The following is a 16535-nucleotide window of genomic DNA, read 5'->3' as shown; positions in this document are numbered from 1 at the left end:
ATTGGCACCAGCAGCCCTTTGTATAACTGTGGTGAGGAAGTCACTCCAGACTTTCTTCCTCTCCTGTTCTCAGCCACAAAGCCTCAGAGACCAGCATAGTAGCTTCACCAGGGCCAGAGGGGCCAGGCGAGCAGAGCTGTGGGGGAGGGGAGAGGGAGGACCCCCACTGCTGCCCCTAACTCCTGTACTGGGATGAAGCAAGTGATCTTCACCCAGGCGCAGGTGGGGTGAATGGGGAGGGCCCCCAGGAGGTGGTCCCTATCGTGGGGAAATCCTAAGAAGGACTAAAAAAAATTCATATTTAAGGCAAGATGAAAATTTCAGCATAAAATTGTTCTCTGACCATTTGAGCCTCCTCCCTCCCCTCTATAGTGCATTGTGCACCTGCAGTATGTGTTAACAAACCTCTCTGCTCAGCCACAAAGGTGATCTTTTCTTCTTATGGCCTCCGCCACATAACTCCTTAGAAGATTAACACAACTTATGACCTTATTAATGTCATAGCTGTACTATTTGTATTCTGCCTATTTTACAAGATTATTGTTACTTGCATTGCTAAATGTGTGATTGAGCCTCTGGTAAAAAATAATGTTGACCTGAAGTGATTGACTTGATGTATAGTCTATAAGATGCTTGATTGTCATAGTGTGACTCTAGATATGGGAAGAGGCAATAGGAAGGAACCATTTTTTGGAGCTGACATTCTTTTAAGACAGGTGGTCCAAAGGATTAAGGCTACTGTTATCACGACTGGGTGAGTAATAGCACTTGACTAGGAATTGACCTTCTTAGTGACCTGTGACAAAATGGCCACAAAATGCTTCCTAAATCCTGGTCAAAATTAAGATAAAAAAGGAGAGGACTGTGAAATAAAAAATGTCACCCACCACTCAGTTCTACAAGAATCAAGTAATTAGCCACCATAGTCATTGATCTACAATCCACCCTGGAAGGGATTTAGGCCGAACATCAGGATGAGACACTGTGATCTATTAAACTGGACCTCAGATAGCAAGAGTTTTTCAAGAGAAAGTTTTATGAACCCCGTTTCTTGCATCTTCCCATACTTAGAGAAGCACTAAAACCGTTAACTAAGGGAGCTATTCTTCATGAAGAGCAGTAACATCCTACCAAAACTATGTGCTTGGTTGCATGTACCCCTTCCCTGAAATCACATACATACTGGCCTCTCCCCTTACCTCTTCAGAACAGTTTCATAGCTTCCAGAAAGATTGTCGCTTGGGTCATATTCCTTGTTGTTGCTGTTTAGTTGCTCAGTTGTCTGACTTTTTTGACCCCATGAACTGTGGCCCACCAAATTCCTCTGTTCATGGGATTTTCCAGGCAAGAATACTGGAGTGGGTTGCCATTTCCTTCTATAGAGGATCTTCCCGACCCCAGGATCAAACCTGCACCTCCTGCATTGGCAGGTGGATTCTTTACAGCTGAGTTCAAATAAAAAACTCCACTTCTTTCTTAGATTGACTAATGATTCATTTTTCACTAACAAAAGCAAGCATACACAGACTTCACCAGGCTTCCTTGACGGTTCAGTGGAATCCCAGAGTGAGAGAGAGAGGCAGATCTGGGGTCCACGTTTGGGTTCACAGTCACATGTGGTCCTGCCTCTAGTCCAGTGGCCCTGCCTCTAGCTGTGGTCTGGTCCCCTTAGGGATGAACCATGAGGAGAATGAAGAGCAGAATCCAAGAAATCTGGTTTCTAGTTCTAGTTCCACCACCATATAACAGATGAGTCTTGTCCCTGATCTGAATTTCAGCTTCCCATTTATAAAATGAGGAGTTTGGGCTTAAATCATAGTTTTTGAGCTGTGCTTTCCAGAGCCCTTGGTTTCTGGTGAGGTGATGGGAGTTGAAAATAGGGTGTTGGCCTCACCTACCACTTTCTCTAACCAGAGCATCCTGGTGAGAATCAAGGTCCCACTCAAGATCTCACTTGAAAATAATTGAAAAGATTGGAAACAACTCACATGGTCATGTTTAGGATGCTGGTTAATAAAGCAAGGTGTAGACAGAAGAGGGAAAACTATACAGCTGGGAAAAATGAGGATGCTCTCAAAATAATGAAAAAGAAAATTTCCAGGATACCCCAAGTAAAAATAGTAAGATACAGAACAATGCATTATATTCTTTTTTAATGTAATGAGAGTAGGAGAAATAAAAAATAAATCTGTATGTACTTGATCTGTATCCTGAAGCACTAGAAGGGCTCCCATGAGTGCAATGGAGCAGTCACTATCTGGTACTGATAAGAGAGGGTAGCTGAGGGGAGAGTGCATGGAGCCAATTGTGGAAGCGAGGTTTCTCAATATGTGGCTTTTTAGAGCATTTTGATTTTGAAACATGTAAGTAAATTACCTTTAAGAAAACAAAATTTAAGTTTGAAAAATAGACCAAGTGGAGAAGAAGGGTCAGGGGAGGAATAGTTGGCAAATGGTCTCCATGTTCCTTGCAGCCTTGATGAACAGGCTGGTGGAGGAGCTGAGAGATGCCTGCATGGGCCTGTCTCCAAAGGCAGAGGGAAGGGAGGTGCCTTGGGTACAGGGGTCTGGGGAGGGGGAGCTGTGGCCCCAAAGCCCACCTGTTGGATTCCCAGGGCCTCTCCAGCCTATAGCAGAAACGGTTGATGGAGAAGCCCTCTGGTGCCCAAGCCTCAGGCCCTTCTCTTGCTCCTTGCCTGGCCTGGGCTCCCTGCCTCCCAGGACAGTGGCCCTACCCTTGCTCCTCTGGCCTCCTCCATGCAGAGTGTTTCCAACTGACGCTCCCCCAGACTGTGGTCTGAGCTACATCCAGAACAGAGCCCGCGGCACAGATGTTCCCACTCTGGCTCTGACCAGCTTCTTGGAAAAATCACAGAGTCAGCATTTCTCAATTCTCCTATGAGTGGAGAGAAGAGGGACCCCTCTCTCCTGCAGTCTCAGGCACCTAGCTGTCCACTCTGGTTGGGGGCGGCAGTATTGGCTGCCAATGCATGTGGCCCTTGGCTGCGTGGCTGTCTGCTCTCAAAGGTCCCCGTAGAGAGGCTGGTGGGTGGAAAGAGGATAGTTATGTTCCATTAGCCCCTGCCTAGAGTCTCCACACTCTCTCTGGCATTTTCTGGCTGGCTTTCCAACAGAAAGTGGTCTAGTTGTTGCAGAACCTCTGGTGGGTCCAGCCAAAGCAGGGCACACAAGAGCCAGGAGATGATTCCTGGACCTGAGAAAAGTGAGAAGGGGCTCTGCATTTCCTGAGGTCTATTACCTGCTGAGCTTTGCAGGGAGACAGACCTGTATTTAAATCCAGGCTCTGACAGGGAGTAACTGTGACTTTGTTTAATTTACATAATGTACTCTCTGAGCCTTAGTTTCATCATCTATAAAATGGGGATGACAATAATAATCTCCCTAAAGAGAAAATGAATAAATGTAATAAGTCACCAAATCAGATGGTTAGTATGAAAAAATATTGGTTACTCTCTTCCTCTGGGTATAAATTGCAAGGTGAATGCCAAGCTGAATTTAAGATCCTAACCTCCCATGACAGGGTTCAAATCCCAGCTCTGCCACTTAAACCTGTGTGATCTTGGCCAGTTGACCTTCCTGTGCCTGTGAAAATGGGTACAGTGAGGACCTAGTTCAGTGACTGCTGGCAGGAACAAATGAATCAGAGCAGAGCTTGATCTGCAGTGAGCACGACACATGTGACCTTTGTAACTGTTGTGTCCACAGCAGTCCCGCTGCAGCCCAAGTCCTCAGGGGCCCTTTCTCAGCCAACAGAACCTATGAGCTGTAACCTGAGGTCTCTTCTGGAACCAGGCTGGGAGGGTGAGGATTCATCACAGTTGGTCTTTTCAGGGTCTGCATCTAACCAAAGGTGGGGAGGTGGGGTGGGGAGCTCAATTCAAGCCCATGCTCTCACCTCCACTCCAGCATATGTTTCCATAAATCCCCCCAGTGTTTTGTCTGGAGGGAGAGTAAGCTTGCTCAGGCCACAGAGTTCTCCAAAACAATCCATCTGGATAACCAGGCTGTTCATGGGATGGGAGTCCCTCAGGGCTCCTCCCCTCCCTACATTAACCCCAACAAGCCTTAAGGCCAATGACAGGCTGTTAGCACAACTGCCAAGGGAAGTCACTCCCAGGTCCCAGCTGCAGCCCGCCTGCCCCTCAGGCTTCTGACTGCCCACTGCTGTCTGCAGCACGCCATCCCTCAGGCCACCAGGTGACCACAGTGGTCCATGTCCATGCTGAGCCGGGGTCAGCTGCCCATCAGCCCAGACCACTGCCCCCAGTTACACTCTTGTTACTAGTCTGGGACCACTCCTTATGCAAATCCCTTAAAACAAAAAGAGCTTGTTCTTTCTGGTGCTTTGGGCAGAAGGAAGCACTACCAGAATATTCTATTTCTTGAACCTGTCAGAGGCCAACACAGTCTGAGATCCTTCCATCATCTCTCTTATTCTCTGCCCCCCTCCCATAGGACTCTGATACCCCAGCTTTCTCCTCCACCCACCCCAAACTCAGTTTAAGCTTTGTTCTAATGTAAACCAGACTTGCTCAAATACAGGCATATAAACACATCATTTTCTGTATCTTCAAGCAAATAGGGCAGCACAAGCACCAGTCCATTCATAGAAATCATAACTTTGTATTGAAACATGACATGTTATGGGTATATTATTATGGCCCTATTTGAATGGATGGATCACAGGTGAGTCTTTCTACAAGGCTGCCTTTCACCAGCCCCCCAGCCCCCTGCCCCGTGCCCAACCCATCACATTATTGTCTTTGACCCTCACACTAACCTGGAACAGTTATTATTATCCCTTATCTACACATCAGGAACCAGAACATCAGCGGGGCTAGAGCCCAGGACCTCCCAGGCCGGGAGCCACTGAGCGGGCCTGGCCTCCAGCCTCTGCCAGCCAGGTCCTACCCTTCCTGCAGCTACACCTCAGGCCAGGCTCCTGGGGCTTCCAAACAGCAGGGGAGCCTCAGCCTGATCGCTGTCTTCCAGCCTTTCCTTCCCTTAGAGGACAGATGCTAACTCACGTAGAGAGAATTCTTATTACAAATCCACCCCTCGTTCTATAGACTCCAGTGAGTCCTGGGTGCTGTTAGACCGAACCACCAGGCCCTACCAGCTCCCCTGCGGCCTGAGCTCTTCCTCCAGACGGCGGGTCCTGGGTGGGAGCCCGTCAGGCCAAATAATTCCAGCCTCCACGAGGATCCCATGGGGGGCAGAGCTGGGACTGACTGGCAGGGGTGTCTGCAACCCTCTCCCTCTGTGCGAGCCCCAAATCTCAGGGGATGGGAATCCTGGCTCCTCTCCTTTCAAGGAAGCCTGACCCTTTGGAAGGAGCTTGGGCTGGGAGTCAGGGAGCTTGGGGTCACCCTCCAGGTCACTGCACCACTGCTCTGGCTGCCCTGAGCCTCAGCTCACGGGTAAGTGAGGGCATCTAGAGAGTCCTGGAGCTTTCCCCTATTCATATTAAAGACCCAGCCCCTCACATCTCCTGCCAGAGTGACTCTCAGGCTGATTCTGCCTGCAAGTCAGCCTTAGAGAGAGATGGTCCAAGGGCTCTACCTGGTGGCCACTCACAGCCAAACAGGCAGTCCCACCCAGCGGTTTTCAAGGTTCATAAAAACCATAACTGAGGAGGTCAGGACCCTGACCCTGGGAGACAGGGCAGGAGAGAACCCTGAGAATTCAATCTGCCCGTCCTCTCACACCTGGTTCCTGGGTGTCAGTGGTGGGAATAGGAACCACTGTCATTGTAAAACTGTCTGAAAAGCACTGGCATTGCTGTCAGATGGGACTAGATTTCAATCCCTTGAGTTCTTAACTTCAGCCCTGTAGTGGGCTGTTTAAGACTCGTCCTACAGGGCTGTGTCCTCTCTCTGCATGAATAGGCAGCCAAGGTAGATGGCGGGGTGAGGCTGGACCAGTGAGAAGAGTCCCCCTGGTGGTGCTCAGCCCTTAGGCCAATGGCTCATCCGTGGCTGCACATCTCAATGGCCTGATGTGGGCAGTGCTTCTCAAACTGTGGTCTCTGGACCAGCAGCAAGGCATCAACAGGAGATTTGGGGGACTGCAGATTCCTAGGTTCCCCTACCAAGACCTGCTGAGTCAGAAGCTCTGGATGGGGCCCAGCAGACCCCAGGTGATGCTGAACCTCGTGCAGTGAGAGAGAACGCTGTGCTCACGTATCAGGGGACGCTGAGAAGGCACCATATGTGATTTGAGTGTCTTACGCATCGGAATCACCTCTGGAGGTGGAAATACTAACCAGTGCCTGCCACACCCCCACTGCCCCACTCCAGTGATTCTTGACTTTGTAGCAGAGGGCAGTGGCTCTCCTAGACTGGCCTGTGGTCTACAGAAGAGTCATCAGTTATTGTCACTTGGTGGCTGCTTGAGCTATGACAGGCATGGTGCTCTGTGTGGAACATCTCCCAAGAACCCTATGAGTTGTTAGATTCTCTTGCTTCATAAATGGAGAAACTGAGGCACAGAGAGGTTGAGTAACTCAGCCTAGGTTATGCAACTACTTAATGGCAGGATTCCAAACTGGTTACCTCAGACTCCAGAGTCCACCACCTTTTCTTCCTCATTTTACAAATGAGAGGAGGGATGAGGTGCTGAAGGTCACCAGGGGGCACCCATCACTCCTCCTGCACCTTTGCCTGGAAGCTCCCCAGTGCAGGGGCACCAATATCAAGATGGGCTGAGTTGACCTCTGAGCTGGGTGTCACCCCCAGGAAATAATGCCTCCCTCCTGGGCATAGACACAGCTGGAAAAGTGAGGGGGTGCCATGGGTGTTAATTAAGTCACCAGCACTACTCCTGGACCCACAGGATTCAAGATGTTAAGGAAATTGACACTCACCCCCATCCCAGCTCAATTGCTTATTGCCCTCTCAGTGTGGGGCAGTGTCCACTGACACCCAGCTCAGAGAGAAGAAATAAAAAGACAAGAGGAGGATCTGGAGGAGTAGAGCGCATATGGAGCCATGTTAATGCTAAAAATGCGCTGCTCTAAAGCAAGAGGGTTGCTGTCCTGAGAAGACAAAAGTCTCCAATCCTTGGGGAGGGGGTGAAATCCACCAGGCAGGCAGCGCTCACTGCTATCGAATTCTCCTGGAGATCCAGTAGAGCTCCATGGCTACCCTGGCGTCTTCCACCGAGTTGTCCTGTAGATACAGGACAGAGAGGGGACAGGGGGCTGAATCCAGGCACCATGGGACGCGGGCCTTCCCTGCTCACACCCTGAGTCCAGGGCTGAAGTGGGCCAGGGGTGAGTCTCCCAGGCCCCTGACACCCTGGACTCAGCAGGTGTCTGGAGCAGGCCTGGCTTCACCCATGAGCCCGGGGCCCAGGCAGGACCAGGCACAGAATCCAGGTCCTGAGGCCAAGTGTGCCCTCCAGGGGCTCCCATCGGCTGAGGGGGTGGAGGGGGATGAGTGGGGCACTGCAGACTTGGCCTCAGACCCAGAGGGGCTGGAGCAGTTCTCACAGGAGCCCAGGATCAGAGAACATGGACAGAGATGTTTCTGGAGTGCTCCTTGCTCAGCACATTGAGAAAAGGGCTCCTCAGTGAATCCAGGAGCTGACACTCTGTCCTGGGTCCCTGATGCCGTAAGTCCTGCAGAGGGGCCCAAACTCAGGTCCATCCCTTGCCTCCTGCACATTCTGGCTTCCCAGACAAGACCCCGACTCCTCAGACTGGGGCTTGGGCTCTCGCCTCTCCTGCCTTCTCCACTAAGACACAACTGCACCCTCCACTCAGGCCTGGTGTCCTGTCTGTTCCCTGTCCTCCATCCCTGCTCAGGACACCTGCCCTTCTCTCTGACACTCCCCACAGATGTGCTGATGGTCAGGTCATGGGCCTCCTCCCCTTCAACCAAGAGTTTCTCAAGAATGAACCGGACCTTGTTTATCCGGATTCTCAGCCTCTGATCCAGAGCTGATGATTCATAAACATCCACTGAACTGGAAGGGCCCACATGTGGCTGCAACTCCTAATGTCCAGCCTGCCTCCCTGGGCCCTTCCATCTCAGTGAGCTCCCAGCCCGCAGCACATACTTGCCCCCGCCTGGGGCTTTGAGGGGCCTGCTCATCCAGGGTCTTTGAGTTCAAGATCCCTCTCTCTGTTTTTGGAATGCCCCTCATTGCATACTGAGGCTTCCTTGTGAGTAAATGTTAGTCCTCTGGTTACATCTCAGCACTACTTTCCCACTGAGTCCCAAATACTTAACGTGGCACCCAAGGCTGTGAATGACTGCCCCTGCCAGATTCTGCTCCCCCCACCCCTGTCTCTATCTCTCTCTCCTGCATCTGACAGGATCCAGACTATGTGCTCCTTATGAGAATCTAATGCCTGATCACCTGAAGTGGAGCTGAGGTAGTGATGCTAACACTGAAGAGTGGCTGCCACTGTCTTTCATCACCCTCAGTGACACTGTCTATTTGTAAGAAACAAACTCGGGGCTCCCACTACTTCTATATTATGGTGAGTTGTATCACAATGCAATAATAATAGAAATAGAAATAAAGATAATAATAAAAATAAAAAGGTAAAAAAAAATAATAGAAATAAAGTTCACAATAAATGCAATGTGCTGCAATCATCCTGAAATCACAGTCTTCCCTCTGGTCCGTGGAAAAATCATCTTTCACAAAACAGGTCCCTGGTGCCAAAAAGTTTGGGGACTGATGCTCCAGAGGACTCTCTTGTCTATATGGGGACCTCTGGCATTTGGAAGATCCACAAGAGGAGCCCTGAATATGAGCCCAGGACTCTGCTCACCCACACCTGAGAGATAGGTGGTGCAAGAATCACCTGACTTACTCCTCCAAGGCCGCTTTCTGCTCTGAGCTCTGTGGATCCACTCATGTCCTGGGATGGGTTATAGGAGGGCTACAGAGTCCTCATAGTGAGTGCAATATTTCCAGGGTATGTGCATGCATATTCTGGGGATAGTCATATTCTCAAAGAGATTTTTGTGTCATAAAAGGTTGAGTTTCCAAGGGGCTCTTTCATACCTTCCGAAAAAGTAGGGTCTCTTAATATTGCTGAACCAAACCAAGTAAGTGAGGGAGCGTGGATCTGAGAATCTCTTTGTGTTTTCCATCTGGAATAGTGACTTCCCTTGGCATCAGGAGAAGCTCATTCAGAAAAACCTTCTAGCCTCTCTGAGCATTTAATTGCCCCAGATTGTCTCCTTCCCAAACCACAGCATCAGAGCATCCCTGAGTGGAGAGATCACATTAGGATTTCAATTCAGTTCTCTACCTTATAACCCAACCCTGATCTCACCACTAACTTTGTTCATAGTAATGCTTCTTAAGGCCCTCTTGACTTTACACTCCATCATGTCCATCTCTAGGTGAGGCACCACACCATCATGTCTAAGACCTTTTTTTGTATAGTTCTGTGTATTTTTTTAAAATTTTTTAAATTTTTCAGTGGGTTTTGTCATACATTGATATGAATCAGCCATAGAGTTACACGTATTCCCCATCCCGATTCCCCCCTCCCACCTCCCTCTCCACCCGATTCCTCTGGGTCTTCCCAGTGCACCAGGCCCGAGCGCTTGACTCATGCATCCCACCTGGGCTGGTGATCTGTTTCACCATAGATAATATACATGCTGTTCTTTCGAAACATCCCACCCTCACCTTCTCCCACAGAGTTCTGTGTATTTTTGCTACCTCTTCTTAATCTCTTCTGCTTATGTTAGGTCTTACCATTTCTGCCCTTTATTGTGCCCGTCCTTGCATGAAATGCTCCCTTGATCTCTCCAATTTTCTTGAAAAATTCTCTAGTCTTTCCATTTTATTGTTTTCCTCTGTCTCTTTGCAATGTGCATTTAAGAAGACCTTTTTTATTTCTCTTTGTTATTCCCTGGAACTCTGTAATCAGTTGGGTGCATCTTTCCCTTTCTCCTTTGCCTTTTGCTTCTCTTCTTTCCTCAGCTATTTGTAAGGTCTCCTCAGACAACCACCTTGCCTTCTTGCATTTCTTTTTCTTTGGGATGATTGTGGTCACTGCTTTCTGTACAGTGTTACAAACGTCCATCCATAGTTCTTCAGGCACTTTGTCTATCAGATCTAACTGCTTGAATCCATTCATCCCCTCCACTGTATAATCATAAGGGATTTGATTTAGGTCATACCTGAATGGCCTCATGGCTTTCCCTACTTTTCTTCAATCTGAGCCTGAATTTTCCAATAAGGAACTGATGATTTGAGCCCGTCAGCTCCGGGTCTTGTTTGCTGACTGTACAGAGCTTCTCTGTCTTCAGCTGCAAAAAACATAATCAATCTGATTTCAGTATTGACCATTTGTTGATGTTCATATGTAGGGTCATCTCTTGTGTTGTTGGAAAATGGTGTTTGCTATGACCAGTGTGTTTTCTTGACAAAACTGTTAGCTTTTGCCCTGCTTCATTTTGTACTCCACAGCCAAAACGTGTTGGCCTCTTATCCCAGGTGTCTCTTGAATTCCTACTTCTGTATTACAATCCCATATGATGAAAAGGGCATCTTCTTTTGGTGTTAGTTCTAGAAGGTGTTGTAAGTCTTCATGCTGCTGCTGCTAAGTCACTTCAGTCGTGTCCAACTCAGTGTAACCCCATAGACGTCAGTCCACCAGGTTCCCCTGTCCCTGGGATTCTCCAGGCAAGAACACTGGAGTGGGTTGCCATTTCCTCCTCCAAAGCTAGAAAGTGAAAAGTGAAAATGAAGTGGCTCAGTCATGTCCGACTCTTAGCGACCCCATGGACTGCAGCCTACCACATTCCTACATTCATGGGATTTTCCAGGCAAGAGTACTGGAGTGGGGTGCCATTGCCTTCTCCATAAGTCTTCATAGAACTGGTCAACTTCAGTTTTTTCAGTATCAAGGGCTGGGTCCTAGCCTTGGATTACCGTGATGTTGAATGGCTTACCTTAGAAATGAGCCAAGATCATTCTGTCATTTTTGAGATTGCACCAAAGTGCTGCATTTTGGACTCTTCTGTAAACTAGTAAGATAAACTAAAACATCTTAGGAAGTTTGGTAGATTTCTAATTGTGTTGTCTATTATTAAGTTATAGACTTTCTATCTATTCTATTTTCTTGATACTAGAAATGAATAATACAATCCTTGTCATATTTTTTAAAAGTTTCCAGAAATGCTTGCCTACTTCCTACTCTAGAGCATGATGACCACATGGATCCCAGAACCCCTGGCCATATCCTGTGTCCCCCAGTGTCTGAGACTCACAGGGAAGGATGCACTGATCTAGAGAAAGGTGGTCAGTCCAAACACCCACAGGAGTCAGGAGGGAAGGAAATAAATAAAGGGGATGGAGAGGACTAGGGCCCCTGGAGAGGACCAGCTGCACCTGTTGAGGTTGGTGGAAAAGCAAGATGCTGTGTGCATGACATGGTCTCATGTTTATAAAACAGGAAGGAAAAAAGATACAGATATGCTCTACAAACATGTGTGCTTGTCTGTACCCACATGTCTACATATTATATCAGAGCATGTGAAAGGTGTTGAAGGTTCTACATGAGGTTGAGGACATGGATGTTCCCTGGATGGAGGGATAGATGCTCCTGTGAGCAGGCTAGGCAGCCTGGCCATGCCCAAGAGGGAAAACCAGGACATGTGAGATAATCATTTGTTGCTGTTCAGTTGCTCAGTTGTGTCCAACATTTTGCGACACCATGGACTGCAGCACGCCAGGCTTCCCTGTCCTTCCCTATCTCCTGGAGCTTGCTCAAACTCCTATCCATTGAGTTAGTGATGCCATCCAACCATCTCATCCTCTGTCGTCCCCTTCTTCTTCTGCCTTCAATCTTTCTCAGCATCAGGGTCTTTTCTAATGAGTCAACTCCTTACATCAGGTGGCCAAAATATCAGAGCTTCAGCTTCAGCATCAGTCCTTCTAATGAATATTCAGAATTGATTTCCTTTAGGATTGACGGGTTTGATCTCCTTGCAGTCCAAGGGACTCTCAAGAGTCTTCTCCAACACCACAGTTCAAAAGCATCAATTCTTCAGTGTTCAGCCTTCTTTATGGTCCAACTGTCACATCTGTACATGACTACTGGAAAAACCGTCAGTTCAGTCACTAGTCATGTATGACTTTTAGCAACCCCATGGACTGCAGCACGCCAGGCTTCCCTGTCCATCACCAACTCTCAGAGCTTGTTCAAACTCATGTCCATCGAGTCAGTGATGCCATCTAGCCATCTCACCCTCTGTCGTCCCCTTCTCCTTCTGCTTTCAATCTTTCCCAGCATCAGGGTCTTTTCCAATGAATCAGTTCTTCGCATCAGGTGGCCAAAGTATTGGAATTTCAATTTCAGCATCAGTCCTTCCATGGAAAAACCATAGCTTTGACTATATGGACCTTTGTTGGAAAAATAATATCTCTGGTTTTTAATGCACTGTCTAGGTTTGTCATAACTTTTCTTCCAAGGAGCAAACGTCTTTTAATTTCGTGGCTGCAGTCACCATCTGCAGTGATTTTGGAACCCAAGAAAATAAAATATTTTTTAGTTTAGTTCTTTTAAAATAGTTCTGCTTTGTGTCAATTATACATGAGAAGAAGAAAATATAGAAAATACTAAACAAAGATGAGAGTGAAAATCAGTGTAAAGGGCATAGCAGCTGATTTTATGAGACTCGTAAAGGATCTGGAAATCTGGATTTTTATATGCAGTGAAAAAACCATGCATTTATCAAACACTTCAGGAAGAAATAAAACTGATTCTATACCATCTCTTCCTGAAAACACTGTAAAGGAACACCAAACAAATCCCTGGGCCACTTCCAGGACACACAGGTTTGCAAGCCCTGATCTGGAACAAATCAAGCTCGCATGTGCTTATGTCCAGAGTGGGGCCAGGGCCATATGGCCCCAGCCCCTCTTTGAGGGGGAGGGGAAGGGGAACAGGTAGCTGGCATGATTCCAGTGTGATCAGGTGCCAGATCCTCTGTAAGCCCTTCATACAGCTTCATTCATTAAATTGACATACTGTAGGTATTAAGCCCATTGCACACATGAAAAAACTGAGACTCTGTACAGTAACTTACCAGTTTCCTCCACACCCCACAGCCTCCCTGTAACTCTGAGCGTCCATCTCAGCTCCTCCTCCTTCCTCTGTCCCGGCCATGACCTTCCCAGCTCACAGTCTTTCAGTCCACATGCCTGGCTGCTGGGCAGGCAGGGCTCAGCCACATCCAGGCTGTGCTCTGATGGGTGCACCACGTCCAGGTTCACAATTAAAGTGGAGGAGGGACTGCTGGAGAACCCCAGGCAAACCTCCTACTTTCCAGGTGGGGAACTGAGGCCCAGAGATGGCAAAGGCCTTGTCCAGGGTCACCCAGCTAGAAACTCCATGCCTCTCCTTCTCCAGTACCTCCCTTTGTGCCATTAAATGGAGCCAAAGCCTCCCCATCAGCATCAGACACAGCATCCTTGTTCATTTCCAATTCCTTCTTCCCAGCTTGGAAGCTGCTAACCAGTCTCCCAGGCCAGGAGAATCCTCACTCAGGTAGGACTACTTCTAGATATTTCCAGACTCGCATCTGGATGACAGTTTTGGAGCTTAAGAGCCAAACATTATATTAGTTTATTCTGTGTTTCCTCCATGACGCTCCACCTTGAATCATGCTGGGTTGGGGTTTCCCTGCCCCAGTGGGGAAAAGTCACATGTGAAGGCAAAATTGAGAGCAGGGGTTCAAATAGTTCCTACTTCCTGTGTTATCTTGTCCCTACGGCCTTGCTCTCACCCCATGGCTCCTCCCTGCTCACCCCTGAAGCTGCCCTCCTCCAGGTGGGGCTGTGTCCCCTCAGATGGCAGCTCCTTCTAGTGATGGCTGTGGGGAGGAGAGGCTGGGACATGTGTGTCTTCAGGTTGCTGTGGAAGGAGGCAGTGATCCTGAAGGTGTGTCCTGGGTTCCAGAGCACCAAGTTTTGGTCCTGGGCTCCCACCCGTGGGCCTGCTGACATGCTGGGCTGTAAAGGAAAGTGCTCACACCCACAGCTTTGGGATTTTTATCTGGGGTTCTGTTTTCCTAGGGTGTTGACATTAGGGAAGACACTTAAGTCCCCCAGCCTTAGTTTTCTCATCAATAAATGGGATCAGCAGTACAATCCACAGTCCGTTTTTTTTTTTTTTTTTTTTTTTTTTTTTAATCCTTAGGGTTAGATATGCTCCAGAATTCAAGATCTTTCAGCTCCAGACAGATGGCATGGTACATCTATTCTACATGACATCACACCCCACTGGGGTCTGAGAGCACCATATAATCATACACATTGCTGTTTCTGAAACTGAACTTTTGAACATTCACACTAAGGGAAATAAATAGAGATCATAAATTCTCTAATATCTGTTCAGGTCTAATTTATTACCAAATAATTTTTTAAAAATTTGTTTTCAATGTTGAGAGGCTTCAAGGGATAGGATTGCAGATAAGGACCATCCAACCCTGTGTTTCTGTAGATAATGCCATACAGCTCAGAGAGAGCCAAAATGTTCATGGATTGCAGCCAGACCCAACCCAGCTGTGAGGTTTGGGATAAGACAAGTCTCCGGACAAGGCCAAGGCTGATGGGTGGGGAGAACTTTTCTGGAGAGGCTGTGCAGTTACCCACGTGTCTGAGCCATTGGTTCCAACTCCACAGACCCTGAACCTCAGTTGTCACAGGGCCCTGAGACTTCTTCAGGCATCTGACTTGATCCACCTCCAGAGCTGGATCTTTCTCTGATGGGTCATCAGTGAAGACCATTGCCATACTGGTGACTGTGACCTGCTGGATTTCACAACACCATGCCCACCAGCGCGACATCCCCAGAAAAGGATGAATGGGGCAAGGTGTGCTGCCTCCACCATCTGCCACAGCTCTTCTCCACCTGTGTGTCCTTCTTCCTGGTGGCTGACATGGGCATTTGGAGAGGAGTCATAGGTGACTGGTCCATGTCCATCTGGTGCATCTGTTTTGCTGTGACCCTCATCATCTCCATTGTTGAGTTATGTGATCTCCTGTCCTGGTTTCCTTTCTATTGGTACAGCCTCCCTGTTACCTATGCCTGCTATGCCACCCTCATCTGCTTCTCGGCCTCCATCATCTACTCCATTGCATATGTCCAGTTCCTGCCTTATGGTCCTTACCGGGACTGGGCCATCGCTGCCACTGCCTTCTCCTGCATCGCGTGTTTTATGCCTTATTTTATGCGTGTTTTATGCCTTGAATGTGGCCTTCACGTGGAACTGGTATGATCTTGATGATGTCACCTGCTACGTGCACACCGTGCCAGGCCTGCTGAAGGTGCTGGAGGCCTTTGTGGCTGGTGTCATCTTCGCCTTCATCAGTAGCCCCTCCCTGTACCTGCACCCCGTTGTGCACCACACGGCCCTGGTGCGGTGTGTGGCTGTGTACTCCATCTGCTTCATCCTGGGAGCTGTGGTCCTCCTGTTGAAACTGAGTGAACGGGAATGTAGACTGTGCACCCCGTACCCCATTTTCCAGCTTGTGCTCACCTTGTTCTCCATCCTCCTCTACATCAGCACTGTGATCCTCTGGCCTCTCTACCAGTTCAATGAGGGGTTCGGGGGGCAGTCCCAGCGGTCCAGTGTTGTGAGCTGCAGTGATGAGCTCGCCTAAGACATGTGCCTCTGGGATCGCCTACTGGCTGTGGCCATCCCGACAGCCATCAACCTGCTGATGTACATGATCAACCTGGTGTACTGGGCCCGCCAGGTTTCTGTAGGGACTGAGGATGTCCCCAGTGCCCCTGATTCTGTCCAGTCCTATCCCGTGTCTTCACAGAGTGAAGACATCCTATAATGTCTTCTTCCTGGCTCCCCTCTCTCCCTCCTCACATCCTTCCCCATTCATCTCACTCTCTTTATGTTTCCTTCCCTCCTTCTGCTGTGTCTCCTTGTTTTGTTGCCCACATCCTGTTTTGCCTCTTTCTCTTGCTTCTCTCATCTTTTCTACACTTTCTGCTTTTTGCCCCTTTTCTGGTCATCCTTGGCTTTCTCATCTCCTGTGTCCTGACCACGTCTCTCCATTTTTCTTATTCTGATCCATCAGGACCTGAGACTCCTTCCTTCTCTGCCCACTCCCACCTCCTAAGGTGCTGACTCCACAGCACACAGCCCTCTGTGCAGCTGTTCACACCCTGGGCCTCCGGAGGGGCCCCATTGCCAAAACGTGTCTGTACCCCTGGTGGTGTCTTAATTGGTGCTATCGGGGGATGGGGGTTGGAGGTGTGGGGGTGGGTAGCTAGGGAATGGACCCCTCTTTATCCATTCCTCCACTGATGAACATCTAGGCGGCTTCCATGTCTTGGCTATTGCAAACAGCGCTGAAATGAATATTGGGGTGCAGTATTTTTCCAGATAATGTTTTTCTCCAGATACATGCCCATAAGTGTGATTGGAGGGTCATATGGTAGCTCTATTTTTAGCTTTTTAAGGAACCTCCATACTGTTCTCTGGGCTTTCCTGATGGTTCAGACAGTAAATAATC

General features: G+C 48.5%; 1 pseudogene; it reads left to right on the top strand.

Annotated features, from left to right (window-relative positions):
• Positions 1–14830: 14830 nt before the first annotated feature.
• Positions 14831–15848, top strand: LOC136147458 (myeloid-associated differentiation marker-like; annotated as a pseudogene).
• Positions 15849–16535: the final 687 nt, after the last annotated feature.

This window comes from Muntiacus reevesi, chromosome 15 (assembly GCF_963930625.1).
Source record: "Muntiacus reevesi chromosome 15, mMunRee1.1, whole genome shotgun sequence".
Taxonomy (NCBI): domain Eukaryota; kingdom Metazoa; phylum Chordata; class Mammalia; order Artiodactyla; family Cervidae; genus Muntiacus; species Muntiacus reevesi.
The sequence above is the reverse complement of the archived record's forward strand: the minus strand, read 5'-3'. Positions and strand labels throughout refer to the sequence as shown.